This window comes from Garra rufa, chromosome 1 (assembly GCF_049309525.1).
Source record: "Garra rufa chromosome 1, GarRuf1.0, whole genome shotgun sequence".
NCBI lineage: Eukaryota > Metazoa > Chordata > Actinopteri > Cypriniformes > Cyprinidae > Garra > Garra rufa.
The window spans coordinates 38,887,568-38,904,849 of NC_133361.1; the positions used below are offsets into that span (position 1 = coordinate 38,887,568).

The 17,282-nt window shown below is 33.9% G+C and overlaps 1 long non-coding RNA gene across 1 annotated transcript; it reads left to right on the top strand.

The window, feature by feature from the left end:
• Positions 1-12,381: 12,381 nt before the first annotated feature.
• Positions 12,382-14,821, top strand: LOC141334768 (uncharacterized). Its single transcript, XR_012355589.1, has 3 exons — positions 12,382-12,516; positions 12,649-12,716; positions 14,377-14,821. It is a non-coding gene; the product is annotated as an uncharacterized lncRNA (long non-coding RNA).
• Positions 14,822-17,282: the final 2,461 nt, after the last annotated feature.

The window sequence follows — 17,282 nt, forward strand, 5'->3', positions numbered from 1 at the left end:
CTGCTGAACCTGTCACCATTAACCTTTGGGTGTGGATTGTGAATCGTTTCACTGCAACTATGCACACGACATTCAGAGTCTATTCACTTCTATCTACCTTCTGGGAAAATCACAAGCCTCTTCCAGTCGCTCAGTACTGTCTGTTACATTTGATTCTGCATTCAGTCGCTGCCCAAAGGTTCATTGATTTTGAACCATACAGAAACACAAAACACAAAGCCCTGACGTCTAGGCTAAAACAGGGCAAAATTTGGGCTGTCAGTAAAAATTTAAAAGACGTCGACCTAACCATAGCCCAAGAATAGACTAGACATCAGTTAGACCATTATTGAACGACTACATGTATACGTCTAACAGTGAATATGGGTCTAGGATAAAACAAGTCTTAAATTTGGGCTGTCAGTGACAATTTAATGGATGTCTAAACATAGCCCAAAAATAGACATCAAATAGACATCAAGTAAAATTTAATGCAGAAAAAAATGAATGCAGAATAAAATAAATACAATACACGTAAATATAAATATTATGACAAAAATATGGATTTTTAAAAACCTAACATATAATTTTTTTGATAAGTCATAAATCATGTAAGCAAAGTCAGCTTTGATTTGCATTAGATTTATTTCTATTTAAAAGAAATAAATCTAATGCAAATCAAAGCTGACTTTGCTTACATGATGGAATAGCATACATCTCACAAATTATTTTGCCGAAAAATGACATGTTTCCAAATTCAAGGTTATTTGGGCTAGAAGGGGGTTACACGTAGCCGGACTATATCGGGTCTATAATTAACCGAGAAGCTGAAATGACAGCTATTGCTTGCTGGGTTCTGTTTTGTGCGTTTCTGACCATGCATTGTTTTTATTTTATTTTTTGAGTACTTGAAATATTCTGACCACGTCAATATAATTTGTTTCTTTAGATGTCACACTCTGAAGATGTTTTTTTTTTTTTTTTTTTTTGCAAATCACAATATATTGTGTGTCTGTTTGTGCATTGCTATACTGAGCTGCAGTTTCGTGAAAAATAAAACCAAATACAGTAATGAATGACTAATATTAGGATATACTGATATTATTTGTACATTTATTGCAATAAATTTTTTTATTACATTTAGATTAAATAAATGCATAAAATAAGAAAATGTAAGATGAAGAGCACAACCACTGATTAACAATATACACTGTGTGACATACAATGGAGATCAAAGTTAAAGAACAAACTATAATTTTCTAAATTTCAAGGTCACTGCTTAGTCCTACTTGAAAGTATTCAATAGAAGTATTTTTTAAGCAAATTTCATAAATAAATTGTATTCTGAAGCACAGTATGAAAAACTTAAATGAGATATTTGAAAAAAAAAGCTGATCAAAATTTGAGAACACATATTCCTTCACATTATTGGTTTTGATGTGGCATCTGGTGCTAATTTCCTTAATTGTACAACAAACCCTATAAACACTGGCAGCATTCCACCAATTTTCAATAAGATGTCAAGATGGCAGGCTGCTCTAAGGTGACTAAAACCCTGTGACAGGAGGTTGTCCAGACAAAACGGATGACACTTTCAGCCACTGCACAGAAGTAGTGTCATTTCAAAACCATGATTTCTCGTGTATTGTAGGCTTACAATGACATTAACTCATTCAAGTCCACCAAAAAGGCTGGTTGTTCACGTATGACAAATGCACAAGAGGACAGCATAATGCAGGGACTCTCAATAGAGCAGCGGGAATTGCTTGCCAGTTCACTGCTGAACAGGGTAAGGATCTGTCTCAGAAAAGTCAGACTGAAAGCACACTTTGCAGTAATCAAGCCTCTCATAAGCAGAAAGAATCAAAAGACTAAGCTCACCTTTGCTGAGGAGCATGTTGTATGGAGAGAGAACTGGCTCAAAGTTCACTTTAGTGATGAGAACAAGTTTCATTTATTAGGGTCTGATGGGAAACATTTTCTTTGGCATCAAACTGAGAAAGACTTAAGCCCAAGTGCTTAAAGAAATCAGTAAAAAAGGTAAGAAGAAAGTGTCATGGATTGGGGGATGTTTTCTGCAGCAGGAGTTGAGCCTTTTATACACTGTAAAAAGTTTGCTGTAAATTTTACAGTAACTTACTGGCAGCTGGATGCCAGTAAGTTACTGTAAAAATGTTTACAGTATTATTACTGTAAGTGCATTTACAGTACTAAAAGACCTTTACTGTAATTTCATTTACAGTATTTTTATTGTAATTTCATTTACAGTGTTTTACTGTATCTTCAATTACAGTATTTTTACTGTATTTTCAATTACAGTATCAGTACTATAGAGTTTATTTTCATTTATTTTAAACTTTTTTTACCTGTAAAAACAATCCAATTGTCGTATAGCACTGTATTTTAAGATTTTTACCACCCCAACCCCATAAAAATCACAATAACTCATAAGCATTAGTTCTGATAATATTCTTTTTATTTGTTGAACATTTTCTTTTTAAAAGTACAAATTACAAATGTTGACCTCTAGGATACAGCAGAAAAAAGGGCATCACCACAGTCCCCTGGAGACTTTGTATCATGGCAAACATACACATACTGAAAAGCAAAAATAAGTAAGTACACTACCAGTCAAAAGTTTTTGAACACTAAGATTTTTTTAAAGAATTCTCTTCTGCACACCAAGCCTGCATTAATTTGATCCAAATTACAGCAAAAGCAATACAATTGTGATAAATTATATAAATGAACTGCTATTTGAATATATTTTACAATTTAATTTATTCCTTTGATCAAAGCTAAATTTTCAGCATCATTACTCGTCTTCAGTATCACATGATCCTTCAGATCCTTCGGATTTACAGTAGTGGAGAATTACAGTAGTGATCATATATTTTCTCATAATCCTTTGCAGTTTACAGTAAAATACTGTATATACATTTTACAGTATCTTACTGTAGATATTACAGTAAAATACTGTTCAAATTACAAAAATCGGTTACAGTGTACAGATACATAGACGCATTAATGCAAATGTTTATCAGAATCACCTTCAGCAACATGCAGTTCCTTCCCTGTAAACATCTTGCAATATTCAAGACAATGTGCAAAATGCAAAACAGGTAAAGCAGTCCTTGAAGATAAGAACATTAAAATAATGAAATAGCTGGCCCAGAGTCCTGATCTAAATCTGAAAATATCTGGAAAATCCTTGGCGACAAAGTAATGGCTAAGAAACACACTACAGTTACTAAACTATAGAAGAGAGTGGAAAAAGAGCTGACAAAGATCTCACCAGGGCAGTCTGAGAAACTAGTGATGTTCTGCGGCCGGAGATGTGCTGAAGTCATTTAAAGCAAGTGCTTCTATACGTCCTACTCAGTTTTGACAGTTGTAACTCTCCAAAATTTTAGTTGTAATCTTCTTTCATGCTACAGTGGTTACTGTTCTCTAATTTTGATCACTGTGTTTTCCACATTTATTTTTTTTTTTTTTTTAAATGCCTTGGATATTTTGTCAAACATAGAACAGTGGTATACCTACAGTTGATATCCCTTCAAACCCTTGAGCGATGAAGATTAACAACATTTCAGAAAAAATCAAGTATTTATAGATCGTTCTCTCATTTTATCTCCACTGTACATTAATTTGTGTGGTTGTAGTCTGGGTCAAACACATGAAATTAACAGAGAAAATGGTCATATACACGTCTTGGTTTACCGAAAATGTCTTCCAACGATGAAATCCTCCTGTTAAACAGCGCCGCCTTCTCCTCTCTGACACCCAAGGGTGCTATCACCCACACTGTGATCTTGTTCAGCACTTAAGTTACTGTTACCTATTTTGGGAAGTAAAGAGTAGGCCAACACTTCATTGGTAAATGTGACTACAACGCATCACTTACTGCTCTAATGTGCACACCATAATACTGGCACACTGTGAACCTTGTTGCTGTCTATCCTTTTCATTGCTGTGTATCCTGGATGGATCTGCAGAACTGCGTGTCTCCATCCACATGAAAAAATAACACTGCAAATTGCAATCAGATGAACAAATATGTGCAGCAACACATTTCAAGCACAAGCCCTTGTGATTTCAAGCAGTCTCATTTGAAGGAACAACTTGTTTGATTATAAAAAAGAACAAGATCTGAGCTACAGGGAATTAATTAATTCCACAAATAAAAGTTTGTAGCAACCCGACTAACATGTTAAAGTTCATTTCAGCTGGCAAGTGTTGAGAGAGAATAGTGAAATACATAAACTATCTACAGAATTTTCTTACTGAAAAAAAAAATTCCAAATATACTTGTAATGTGAATATACTCTGTATTTTTGGTGCCTGCAAATATTCATGCTTAAACATCTTACCACAATAGTAAAACATAAGGTAAATGTTTTTTCAGTGTACTTTGTGTCCCAAGATGCAGTTAATATGTAAGATGTTCTCCAATGTCCAGAACGCTGAGGATGACTATAACCTTGTAGATATGGATGATGGTGATCATGAAGATGTAAACTCTGACTCTGATCAAGATTATGGTAAGGGACACAGGATAGACCGATGGACAGATCGGTTCCTAGCATATACAAAGTTTACGTTTCAGCTCTCACCAAAGCATCATCAGCTCTTCTCACCAGTCAGGAAGTAACCTCATTTTGAAACGGCGCAAGCATCACAATGCCAAGACCTTCTCTTCTCACTTTAATATTGGGTAAATTCAAATTTCGATTCTTGAATTTTCTATTGTTCATAACAGATGGAGATTAAAGATGAAAATATAATCATAATGTCTTCGTATAGTACCGCATGTTGCAATGCTGATAGTAATATTTCGTCCTTAAAACAGTTTAGATAAACAAAATAAGTTGGTTGGTTGTGCCAACTTTTTATTGTTGTGCTGTAATTTCTCAGATTTTCACTGAGCGTTTACACTTTTTTTCTGAAACTAAACTGAACTTATTTGCTGATACCAGAAAGTTTTTATCTTTATATGTTTGGGTTGACATGACTGATTTTGAAAAGACATTCACCAGCAAGTTGACTGCTCTAAACATCGTTTAGCTGCTTCACGAAAATGAGCTGTTCAGTAAACTAAAATTATTTAAAATAGTTCCAACTAAAGCATATTTCTATAACTTTTCACTCCATTAACAAGTCAATAGTATCATTATAGCTCAAGTCAGTTCAGTTGCATAAGAGTGTAAAAATGGTCAGTGGTGTTTTACATTTTTCACATCTTTGACATGTGTGGGGCTAATTATTTTATGTTTGTGTGTAAAGTTACTACACAAAATTCATTTTTTAGAAGAGTTAAATTAGTTAAATGAAGTGTTTCCATGTGATGTTTTGCATGCTGTGTGTGTGTTGTGTGGATTTGTGTGTAGAGTTGTTGTAGAGAAAAGGAGCCATAGTTTCAAAAGCTTATATATATATATATATATATATATATATATATATATATATACTGTAACACATAGTTCAGTGGCTATAAACATTCTTGTGCTTGTCTAGACACCAGAGTTTTTACACTTTAAGTTTAGAGGAAGAACTACAGTACGGCTGACCACAGAGCCACAGCTCATTCTCATCATTATCTCAGTCAGTGCTGGCAATTAACAACATCACAGCTCCCTCGTAAGCTCATTGGTTTCTAAGCTTATGATGCTTTTGGTAAATGCTGCATTGCCATTGTGCACATGGAACTGCCTGTCTATATAGATGGCTTTCCATTAAAATCATCAGTAGCTGATTACAGTCAGCACATTTTGTTTTTGTTTTTTTGTCAGCAAAAATTTTGCAAAAAAATAGCCACATCACACTTTGTGCAGTGTTTTTCTATTGTGTACATCACAGACGTGCAGGAACACACATTAAGAATAAAGCATATAAACTTGAACTGGTTCATCTTTGTAAATTCAGAGATAATTGGGTCTTGTGGACTATATAAACATCTGTTTTGTAAATTTGTTTAATCACGGCAGTAGCCTACTCTTAGTATTCATTGACATGAGAAAAAAAAAAGTTTTTTAAAAATGTAGTAAAACATATCTAAATGGTTAAATACTTTTTTTTCTCTTCTCAACAGCCAGTGCTCTGACTTCTGTTACTGGTAAGTAACAGGCTGTTAGTCATTCATTTTTAAAACAGATTTTATTCTAGCTGCATCATGACATAACCATTGACTGTTTTGACTAATCTGCAAGTTTAGCCTGTTGTAAGATGTGAGTTGTATCATATTGGAGTTATTTTGTATTTTAGGAGGTTATCGTATCAGACTGGTGAGTGGAAATAATGACTGCTCTGGAAGAGTGGAGATCCTTTATAATGGCCAATGGGGGACAGTGTGTGATGATAACTGGGACATGAATGATGCTGCTGTGGTGTGCAGACAGTTGGGATGTGGAAGAGCTGTGAGTGCACATGGCAGTGCTCATTTTGGCCAGGGAAGTGGTCAGATCTGGTTGGATGATGTGAGATGTTCAGGAAGTGAATCATCGCTCACACAGTGCTCACATCCTTCATTTGGATCACATAACTGTGGTCATCATGAAGATGCAGGTGTCGTCTGCTTAGGTAAAACTACATGTTTTCCACAGATCAAAAATGCCATAATGCTTTTGCTGGTTTCACCTAATAACTTCTGTAGTATATTCTTAGGTATTTTTATACGAAATGTTTATTTGGTTGTCTAAGAAATGAGTGCAAAGTGTTTTGAAAACTATGGTGATGCATTGCCACACACATATTATGCCGTTTTGATGACATCTTTTTTTGTAATAGATGTAAAAGATGCTTTTTTAACCACTATTAGATAATATTACATATTTTATTGTATCATTAATACAACATCTTTTTCACATGCATGGGCAGCTTTGATACTTTAGTCTCATTATAAGAATTAATTATTTACTAATCAGAAATGATCTTTAGCTGAATCAAGCAGTTGAGGTTTGTTTGGTTACCCAGGAAAGTTTTATATTATCTATCGTTTAATAAATGAAAGTGATCTGAACACATCAACACCACAATTTATTGTTTATAAACTATGCCATTTATTCACAGATATTTAAAAAAAAAAGTACTTGACCTAAAGTAGGATATCAGTACATTCATTTCTTAGTTAGAAGTGTACAGTTTATGCAGTGGGGCATTCTTCTTTTGAACCAAAACTCAATATCATGTTCTCTTCAGTTAGGCATGTTAAATCCCTCTGAAATCATATTTCCTCTCATAACTATATTAATTTTGAGTAGGTAATCATTCAATAAAGAGATTCATAAGCGAACCTTACAATGAACATTAGGGAACATTCTGTGTGAATTATTTTTAAGGAGAGACACTGCAGGTGAATAGGGTAAAAAAAATGAACTAATAGTTACCACCTTACTTACTCTGTTAATTGATTACATTGATTTCGTTTCTTACCACTAAATTAACGATGATGTGCTTCCCTCTTTTGGTCACTAAACAAAAACTTATTTCAAACATGAAATTCTGCAAAAATAGTTTGTTTATGATAAAAAAAATATATATATTTCAGCATTAGAAAAATCTGAATCATCTGCAAAGTTTTAATTAGTTTACATGGTTATGACTACTAAAAATAACCTGCAGGGAACGTTATCTCTAGGTTATAAAAAAAGTCAAAATAACTTGCAGGGAACGTTCTGGGAAGGTTCTTTTTAGGTTGTAAAATTAAACTTCAAAATAACCTGCAGGAGACGTTCTGGGAACATTCTCTGTAGGTTATAGTACGGTGACCGGGAGGGGACACCTTCGGTTCACTTATGTTTGTCGTGGCCACGACATATAAACTCGTGGGAACGTTATATTATGTCGTGGCCACGAGATATTAATTCGTGGGAACGTCATATTAATTCGTGGGAACGTCATATTAACTCGTGGGAACGACTTATTATGTCGTGGCCACGAGATCATTTTGTCGAGGGAACGTCATCCTTATGTCGTGGCCACGAGATGTGAAGTCGTGGGAACGTCATATTAACTCGTGGGAACATCATGTTATATCGTGGCCACGAGATCATTTTGTCGAGGGAACGACATCCATTTCTCGTGGCCACGACTTGCAATGGTGAGGGTACAACTTTTTTAATGTAATGATCACACTGACTACATAGCCTACGGTAACAACGCCGGTCGAGATGATAGGTAAATATGGAGATGGTTGATGAAATAACGTTTTACTTTGAATTAGGAATGTCATATAAAGACATAGTGCGGTCTCTTGCATTGAAACACGGGTACGTTATTAGTGAAAGGAACCTAAAGCGCATTCTTAAGATTAACGGGCTTAGCCGTCGGAAATTTGCTGGCTTGAACGAAGTACTCGAATTCATCATAGACCAGTTGAACGGTTCCGGACGCCTCCACGGATACCGCTGGATGCATCAAAAATGCCTGGAAAATAATATACGTGTAAGAAAAGAGGATGTTCGAATAATTTTGAAAGAGCTGGATCCAGAAAGTGTATTACTTCGTCGTAGACGCCGACTTCATCGTCGGCTGTATTTTTCTCAAGGTCCCAATTATATTTGGCACGTAGATTCGTATGATAAACTGACACCATATGGAATCTGTATAAACGGGTGCATAGACGGATTTTCTCGACGAATAATCTGGCTCAAGGCAGCACATACAAACAGCAACCCTGAAGTCATTGCTGGTTACTTCGTGGAGAGTGTTCTGCAAACTGGGGGATGTCCACGAATTGTGAGATGCGACCTGGGAACAGAGAATGTGATAATGCGTGACATCCAGGTGTTCTTCAGACGAAACGATGATGATGAGCGAGCAGGGCCCCGCAGCTGCATCACTGGTCTCAGTTCAGCAAACCAAAGAATCGAAAGTTGGTGGGGACAGATGCGCAAAGAAGGGATTGAATTCTGGATACAGTTTTTTGGAGAGCTGAAAGACGAGGGACTGTTTTCTGGAGATTTTCTGGATAAAGCTTTGATGCAGCTGTGCTTTCGAAATATTATTCAGGTAAGCCAAATGATAAATAACGCATTAACTCGCATATTTACATTTGTCAGTCCCCATGATTTATTTGTCGATTTATTAATAACGATTAATCAATTATTTTGCATTTAATTACCTTTTAATAATATGATAGGCCTACCGGGTCCGTGTATGTTTTATTCATTTATTTTTGAATTTGAAACGAAATAAGCAAAGATGAAAAAATGACTGGTTTATTCTTTTTTTTTTTCAGAAAACGAAAAAAAAATATATATATATATATATATATATATATTTTTTTTTTTTTTTTTGGTTCACGGGTAGAAAACCTATGGAAGCCCGTTTCCGCCACTGGATAAAAATATATATATATATATTGCGACTTTTTTTCTCAAAATTTCGAGTTATAAAGTCAGAATTGCGAGATATAAGGTCGCAATTGCGAGTTATAAAGTCAGAATTCTGAGATATTTGTGTTTCTGTTCATTTGTGACACTTTCTGGCAAAGCACAATAGGAAACAGATATCTTTTCTTGTTAAAACGACATATTATGTCATAAAAACAATATGATTTTCCATTATAGAAAATATGATTATGTGTGAGGGAGCTAGGCGATTGTCCGCGCTGCCTTCACCACAGTCCTGACATAAAGGAGGATCGGCACACTGCGAAAGTTATAGAAATACACTGTTTTAAGTATTTTAATGTAATGGTTTCAATTGTAGCAGCATGTTTATTAGGGTTAATCTGTCTACAATAACTGCACTCAGACCCAGAGGATATAACTAACAGCAAATCCAAATACTTAACGAAAGAATAAAAAAGAGAAATGACAAACAATTTGATTGAATTATGATAATGATGATGATTTCGTTCTGTTTTAAAATGGGAAAAAAGTAAGCCAGAATTTTCGGATTTTTTGTTCATTTTGGTCTTTACTGTCTGTACCATCATGCAGAATAAATGTTCGTCTGATGTACCGCTCTGCAAATTAGTCACAGTAAAGTTTCGCCATAATGGTTGGATATATTTCTTGCAATACATCTCATATAATGCACAACGCACTTCTCGGGTGGGCGGCGCAGGCTCGATAAATAAATATAAATGTCTTCTTTATATTATGTACTTCCACAATAACAACACAATGTTACAAAATGCTTTTGTAAAAATACAGTGTGGGCTGTCGCAACTTATGTCTATAGACAGCTTGAAAGGTCTACTTCAATAAAACAATAGAAAACAAATTGTGTTTATTGTGTGTTCATTATCTGTAACCATATTTGTGCTTACACCCAGAGCGCAGCCCCTTTCCACAGTGTAGCCTGGAATTTAACCCAGAAGAACAACCCAATGTGCTGCTTGATTCACCTAAAGATATAATGTAATAATATATAATTTAAATATAATCAGACTAAGTATCAAGGCCACCCAGGCATGTTAAACAAATATTAAAGCAATAATCTCATTTGTTTTACCCACGAACAAAAATACGAAAAATCAAGCTTAATTTTCGTTTTTCTGTTTGTCAAACAAAACGAAATAACAATAATAATAACAATAATAATAACAATAAGCTATGATTATTAGACGTATTATAATTTTTATATAATATTTATTTAATTCATTTTTGCTCGTATTTCGATGTGCAGTTACATTAAAGTTATCCAAATCAATATCCCAAGCTTAGTGGATTACTCAGAAATGCTGATAATGAGATTTAAAAAAAAGGAATGATACGCATAATAATAATAATAGTATTATGATTATTGTTATTATTATTATTTTGTTTTGTTTATGTCTATAGCCATAAGTTGCGACAGCGCACCCTGTATTTTTACAAAAGCATTTTGTAACGTTGTCATCATCATCATCATCATCATCATCATTATCATAATTCAATCAAATTGTTTGTCATTTCTCTTTTTTTTCTTTCGGTTAGTATTTGGATTTGCTGTTAGTTATATCCTCTGGGTCTGAGTGCAGTTATTGGAGACAGATTAATCCTAAACATGCTGCTACAATTGAAACCGTTACATTAAAATACTTAAAACAGTGTATTTCTATAACTTCAGCAGCATGCAGATCCTCCTTTATGTCAGGAATGTGGCGAAGGCAGCGCGGTCAATCGCCTAGCTCGCTCACATGTAATCATTAATTTATTTTCTATAACGGAAAATCATATCGTTTTTATGACATAATATGTCATTTTAACAAGACAAGATATTCGTTTCCTATTGTGCTTTGCCAGAAAGTGTCACAAATGAACAGAAACAAAAGTCAGAATTGCGAGATATTTCAGAATTCTGACTTTATATCTGGCAATTGCGCCTTTATATCTCGCAATTCTGACTTTATAACTCAATTCTGAGAAAAAAAAAATCAGAATTGCCCGTTTTTATCTAGCAATTCTGAGAAAAAATTTCGCAATATATATATATATATTTTTTTTTTTTATTCAGTGGCGGAAACGGGCTTCCATACACTGTAAAACCTAACAGTGGAATTCGTTAAATGAAATGAGTTAATTTAACTCAAAAATTTCTAAAAGTTATTTAAACTCAATACATATTAGTGATGTAAACTCAAACGCGAATTAGGTTAAGCAGAACTCATTTTAAATAAGTTACTAGAAATTAATTCAATCTATTATTGCCATACACTCTATGTCTATGATCGATCACAAAATATTTAAAATAAATATAAGCTTAATCCATGATTTCTAATATAGTTTTTTGAGAAGTCACGTTTGTATAATATAGGGTTCTAGATTATTAGATCTTTCATTACTAGATAAATAGCCTAACTAAATGGTAATATATTACTTTTAATAATAATTAAACAACCATAATAATAAACTATAATAATAACGATAATATAATAAATACATACATCTATTTCATTTAGATTTAGATTTATAATTTTAAAATAATTACTTTTACTGGAGGCAAAATATTTTCCGGGTTTTTTCAAAAACCGCGCGCATTTTTTCAGTCAATCACGTCTGCTCATGCTCATCCTCTCACTCATGTCACGGGATCACAGTAGGATGGATTGCGACGTAGTCCTGGAAAATATCAGGCAAGTTAAGCTTTTCAAACTTCTTTATTGCTGTTTTAAGCACTTTCGAACGACTTGTGTTTTATTGTCAACTTTATTGTGTATAACGTTGTCTAGCAAAGATCAAGCAGCTATGGCGTCATTACATCAAAGTTATCAACAGGAGGTGTTAAATATGCAGTGTTATACACAACGGTTTGTCAGTGATAAATTAATAAATATGTTTTGTGGTTTCTCACAGTCGGACACAAACGAGTCCAGCAATTTTTATTTTTAAACTGGAGAGGCGGCTGACAGACTACGTTAACTATCTTCCACATCTTTAACCGTCACTCGCGCCACAGCTCTGAAGCAAGGTAAAGCAAACACACATTCCCTATTTTCAAAAATGTTTAAACTTTTTGTTAATCGTTATTTATTATTTGCTTTGTCAGTTTCATCTAGAATATCCATGTGACGCTGACGCTGTTTAACGTTACTATACTCGCCCAAGCCCGGTGAGGAGCATTTATACTCTGTTTTGTTAAAATTAAGTTAGTTAACATTTTAGACTGTTATTTGCTCCTCATGTTGTCTTATTTAAAATTCATACTAACAAATTGTCATGTTTTTTACATCAATCTTTTCAGAGCAAAGCCAGCTAGGGGTGGTGTGATGTCATTGGCAACAAGCTGCTGCAGTAAAAGCCTAAAATGAAGTAAGTAGAATTCACATTATATTTATATGATGGGCTTTAGGATATATACAAATTGATGGGCTTTAGTGTTTATTACGAAATTACAAGATGTAATTTGTCACGTTATAAAAAGTAAAGTTCTTCAGTTTTTATTTTTTGATGAATTGCGATTAATGCAATTGCAATTGTGTCCTTACCAGAAACACAAATTCAATCTCTGCTCTTCTGAAGCAATACTGTAATTTTATGTGAATATTAGATTTGAAATTTAGACCTAAACAATGATCAATGGTGAATACACAGCACAGATGAAAAATGGCAAACCTCAACTAGCATCCCACAAGAATAACATCATGACATCTAAGGACCAGTAATGTTTGTAGTGTGCTACCATTTTGATTCAGTCTGTATTGGCAGAGTGAATGACATCTTAAATTTCAGGTTGGCTGTCATTCTGTCAGTCTTTTTTATTTTGTGTTGCTTCAGAAGAATACCAGTGAAGTCTTTTAAGTTGTGATTATAGTTATAGTTATATACTTAATTAATACAGATGAAAAAAAGATATTTTATAGGTCTAGGAACATTCCAGTTGCGTAGCTGTCTATGGAGGCTCAGAAAGTTCTCAGATATCATTAAAAATACCTTAAAGGGATAGTTCAAACAAAAATGTTTAACTCAAACCATTGCAGTCTATCAGTCATATAATGGCAGTCAATAGTTACCAAATCTTTGAGGGAAAAAAAACATACACAGACAAAACCCAATTAAACCCTGCGGCCCGTGGTGATAAATTGAGATCTTGAGACACAAAACAGTCTGTCTTGTGCAAGAAACTTAATAGTATTTATATCATTATTTACCTCTGATCCACTGGAACTCTCCCCTGTATGGAGCGTGTTCACAACAACCTGTGCATGGTGCGTCAACGTGCTCTGGCGATTGTAGTCGGTGAAAAGTCAACACTCCCAGATGGGTTTGCACAAGAAAACGTAATCTTTTAGTTTTTAATCAATTGCCAGAATCAGGATAAGCACAAGTAATTATCATTTTGAGTAGCCACTATGCACTACGTAAACAATGAGTGATGTGTACGCATGACAGACCGCCGTGCATGCATCTACTATGGCAGATCACGTTGACGCATCACGCGCCGGCTGTTGTGAGGACAGTAGAACGTTGCGATCGATCAAAGGTAAATAATAATATAAATACTGTTCAGTTTTTTGTACAGACCGATAGTTTTGTGTCTCAAACCTCAATGTATCGTCACGAGCCACAGGGTTTAAATTGGAATACGGGCTTGGAACAACATTAGAGTAAGTAATTCTCATTTTTGGGTGAACTATCACTTTTTCTCTCTGTTCTGTAATAAAGAACCTTAGATTGTCAAATTAAATAGTAAATTAGTAAAATGAGTTTATGTAAATTAAATTAAATCTCTAAAACATTTAGCTGATATTCACATCTGAAAATCCTGCTGATAAACAACTCTGGAAGTTGTGATGTGAAAATTAAAGTACTACAGGTTTTTTGTTTTAAATTGTGTTCATACCTTATTGAATAAACACTTTCCCGATCCTTCACACCTTTATTGTAATTTATGAAAATGTAAATATGTCTGATTTGTTTAGATATGATGATATTTGGTGACGTACACTAACAAAACTTTTACTGCATTTAGAAAACGGGAGCCTGATCAGGTGCAGATGGCAGCTGTCACCATCACTGTTAAGGAGGAAGAGGGAACATTATTCTTAAACCCAATGGAATGACAGCAGAGACCACGTCAACTAGATGAGCCCCAGAGACAGATCATCATTGAAGACCTCATCACCTAGACGGCCATCGACGCAAGACCACGAGAACCAGATGAGTCCTCTCCAATCTGACTTTGTGGCAACATGGAACTTTTGTGTCTATGTTAATATTAGTCTGTTTCTTTCTTATTCTGAGGTTGCTGTAGCCACCAGGTCTAGTCTGTATCCAGATCAAATGGTCACTGCAGTAATGTAAAGTTGCTTTGACACAACTTGTATTGTAAAAAGCATTGTATAAATAATTTTGACTTGGATGTTTTGATTGTATCTGAAGATGATGTCTGCCAAGTCTTGGCTCAGTGTACGGGTTTTTTTTTTGCACTAATGTATTCCCTTATAGTATACATACTTAAGATTAACAGTACTTTCTATACAAAATTTAAGAAAAAACTTTTTTTTTTTAATTTTATTTTAAAATTGATCCACTGTGTTTCATATCATTTATTGTTATTATTTTTAATATCATCAATTATAATTAGTATTTTAAAAAGGGATTTTGTTAAACATTTCCTTGTTTTTGCTGTCTTTGCTTATTTGGTGAAAAGTCTGATAAGATAGCGTAAATGTTATTTTTTTTAACTAAACAGATCAATTATTTTTATTTATGCTTTAAAACATTTGTTGTATTTCAATAAATACTTAAGAAAACCCACCTGTTCTGTCATTATTACCAGTGTTTTTGGTACGTCTTATGTAACTTTATTGCTTTGAGTTTGATGAACTTAAACCATCTAAGGCAATCGGTTTCCTCAAACCATTCAAGTAGCAAAAAGTTGATAAGACTTAGTTGGATTTGTTACCTGAATTCAAACTGACTGAGTGGAATAAACTTACATTTTTAAAGTTGAGTTAACTCAAATAATTGCCTAAGCTAATGTTAAAAAGAATAAGTTAATTAAACTCAATGTATTTGAGTTTATAGTACTCAATTTTGGGTTTTACCAAACTTAAATGGTTTAAGGCAATCAGTTTCCTAAAACGGTTTGAGTTACCGTAACTTGTCGGGTTTTACAGTGTAGGAAAACGGATAAACGGATAAACTTATTTTTCCGATGTGGGTGGTCATGAGACGCCCCTTTACACCGATTGGTCAACCAATATCTGGACCGGTCCATTGTTCGTTCAACAAAATAAGTATTTATTTATTTTCTTATGCAGTCTTTAAAATAACAAACATACAAGTGCAATAACATTAATTACATCAAAATAGAATAAACTAAGACACTTAAAAATAATAATAATAAAATAGGAAAAGCAATAAGAAAATCACATATACACAAGAAGTACAACCACAAATTATTCAAACAATAGATTAAGGCTTTAAAGTAATTTAAAGTACAGCTCGTGTTGCGGTATTTCTTGATTCTTTTAAGGATTGCATGTTATACCTGGCTGTTAAAAATGAGAGTCAACAAAATGATAGTCTTCTGACTGGGCTTTTTTCTGTTCTAACTCCTTTCACAGAAATATTTATTTCATAAATATTAATCTGCACCCAGCATGTTTTATTTTTTACATCTGATTATCTGCGGTACCCAGACAGCGCAAAGAAGAACAGAATGTTCAGTCAAGCGTAAATACACAGTAGTCATAACATTTCTTTTAGACATTATGCTCAGTTTAGGACAAGTGTAAGTGCAAATACTGTAATGGAAATCGGTTACCGAGGGTGGAGAATTTAATTTTTACTGTACCATATATCATAGCCACAGGAAAGTTTCATTTTGCCATCTTCAGTTATTATTAATGTGCACAAGATGCTTAAGTAAAATGCTGATAAACAGCTAGATAATAAATAACCCTATAAAAAATAATCCGTTATCCGGATTTTTTTTTTTTTTCTTCAAGTGTCCATGTACTTGGGGCCAATGGATTTTTCTTTTGAAATTAGAAAACCAAAATCGAGAATTAAGCATTCACTCGTTTTTAATATATATGTGACCTTGGACCACAAAACCAGTCATAAGGTTAAATTTTACAAAACTGAGATGTATACATCATATGAAAGCTCAATAAAAAAGCTTTCTATTGATGTATGGTTTGTTAGGATAGGACAATATTTGACTGAGATACATCTATTTGAAAATCTGAAATCTGAGGGTGCAAAAAAATCAAAATACTGAGAAAATCACCTTTAAAGTTGTCCAAATTGAGCTCTTAACAATGCATATTACTAATCAAAAATTACATTTTGATATGTTTGCAGTAGGAATTTTACAAAAAATCTTCATGGAACATGATCTTTACTTAATTTCCTAATGATTTTTGGCATAAAAGAAAAATCAATAATTTTGACCCATACTATGTATTTTTGGCTATTGCTACAAATATACTCCAGCGACTTAAGACTGGTTTTGTGGTCCAGGGTCACATATATTGAAAGAAGAAAATTGAGAAAACGCTCCTTTTTCGTTTTTATTTTTTTTCCAAGAAAGGAAAAACATTCAGCTTAATCGGTCCATGTACGACCCGGTCCGTGTAACGGTTTGCAGTTCTTTGTTCAATTTGCACCATCAAAATTAAACAGATAAATATTGGCTTCAAACTTTCATTTTTTCGTTTTTTACATATACTTCAAAAACGGATAATTGTCTCTCTGTTTAATTTTCTGTTCTACAATTTTAGGTTGTGGCATCTGTATACGATTTTTTAACAAACATAACTCATTATTCTGATTTTCCATTTTGTGTGTTTTGCGCTCGCGGTTGGTCCGTACCAGAGCCATAGTCCGTATTACCGCCGGGGGAGGAGACAGGGTGTCTGGATTAGC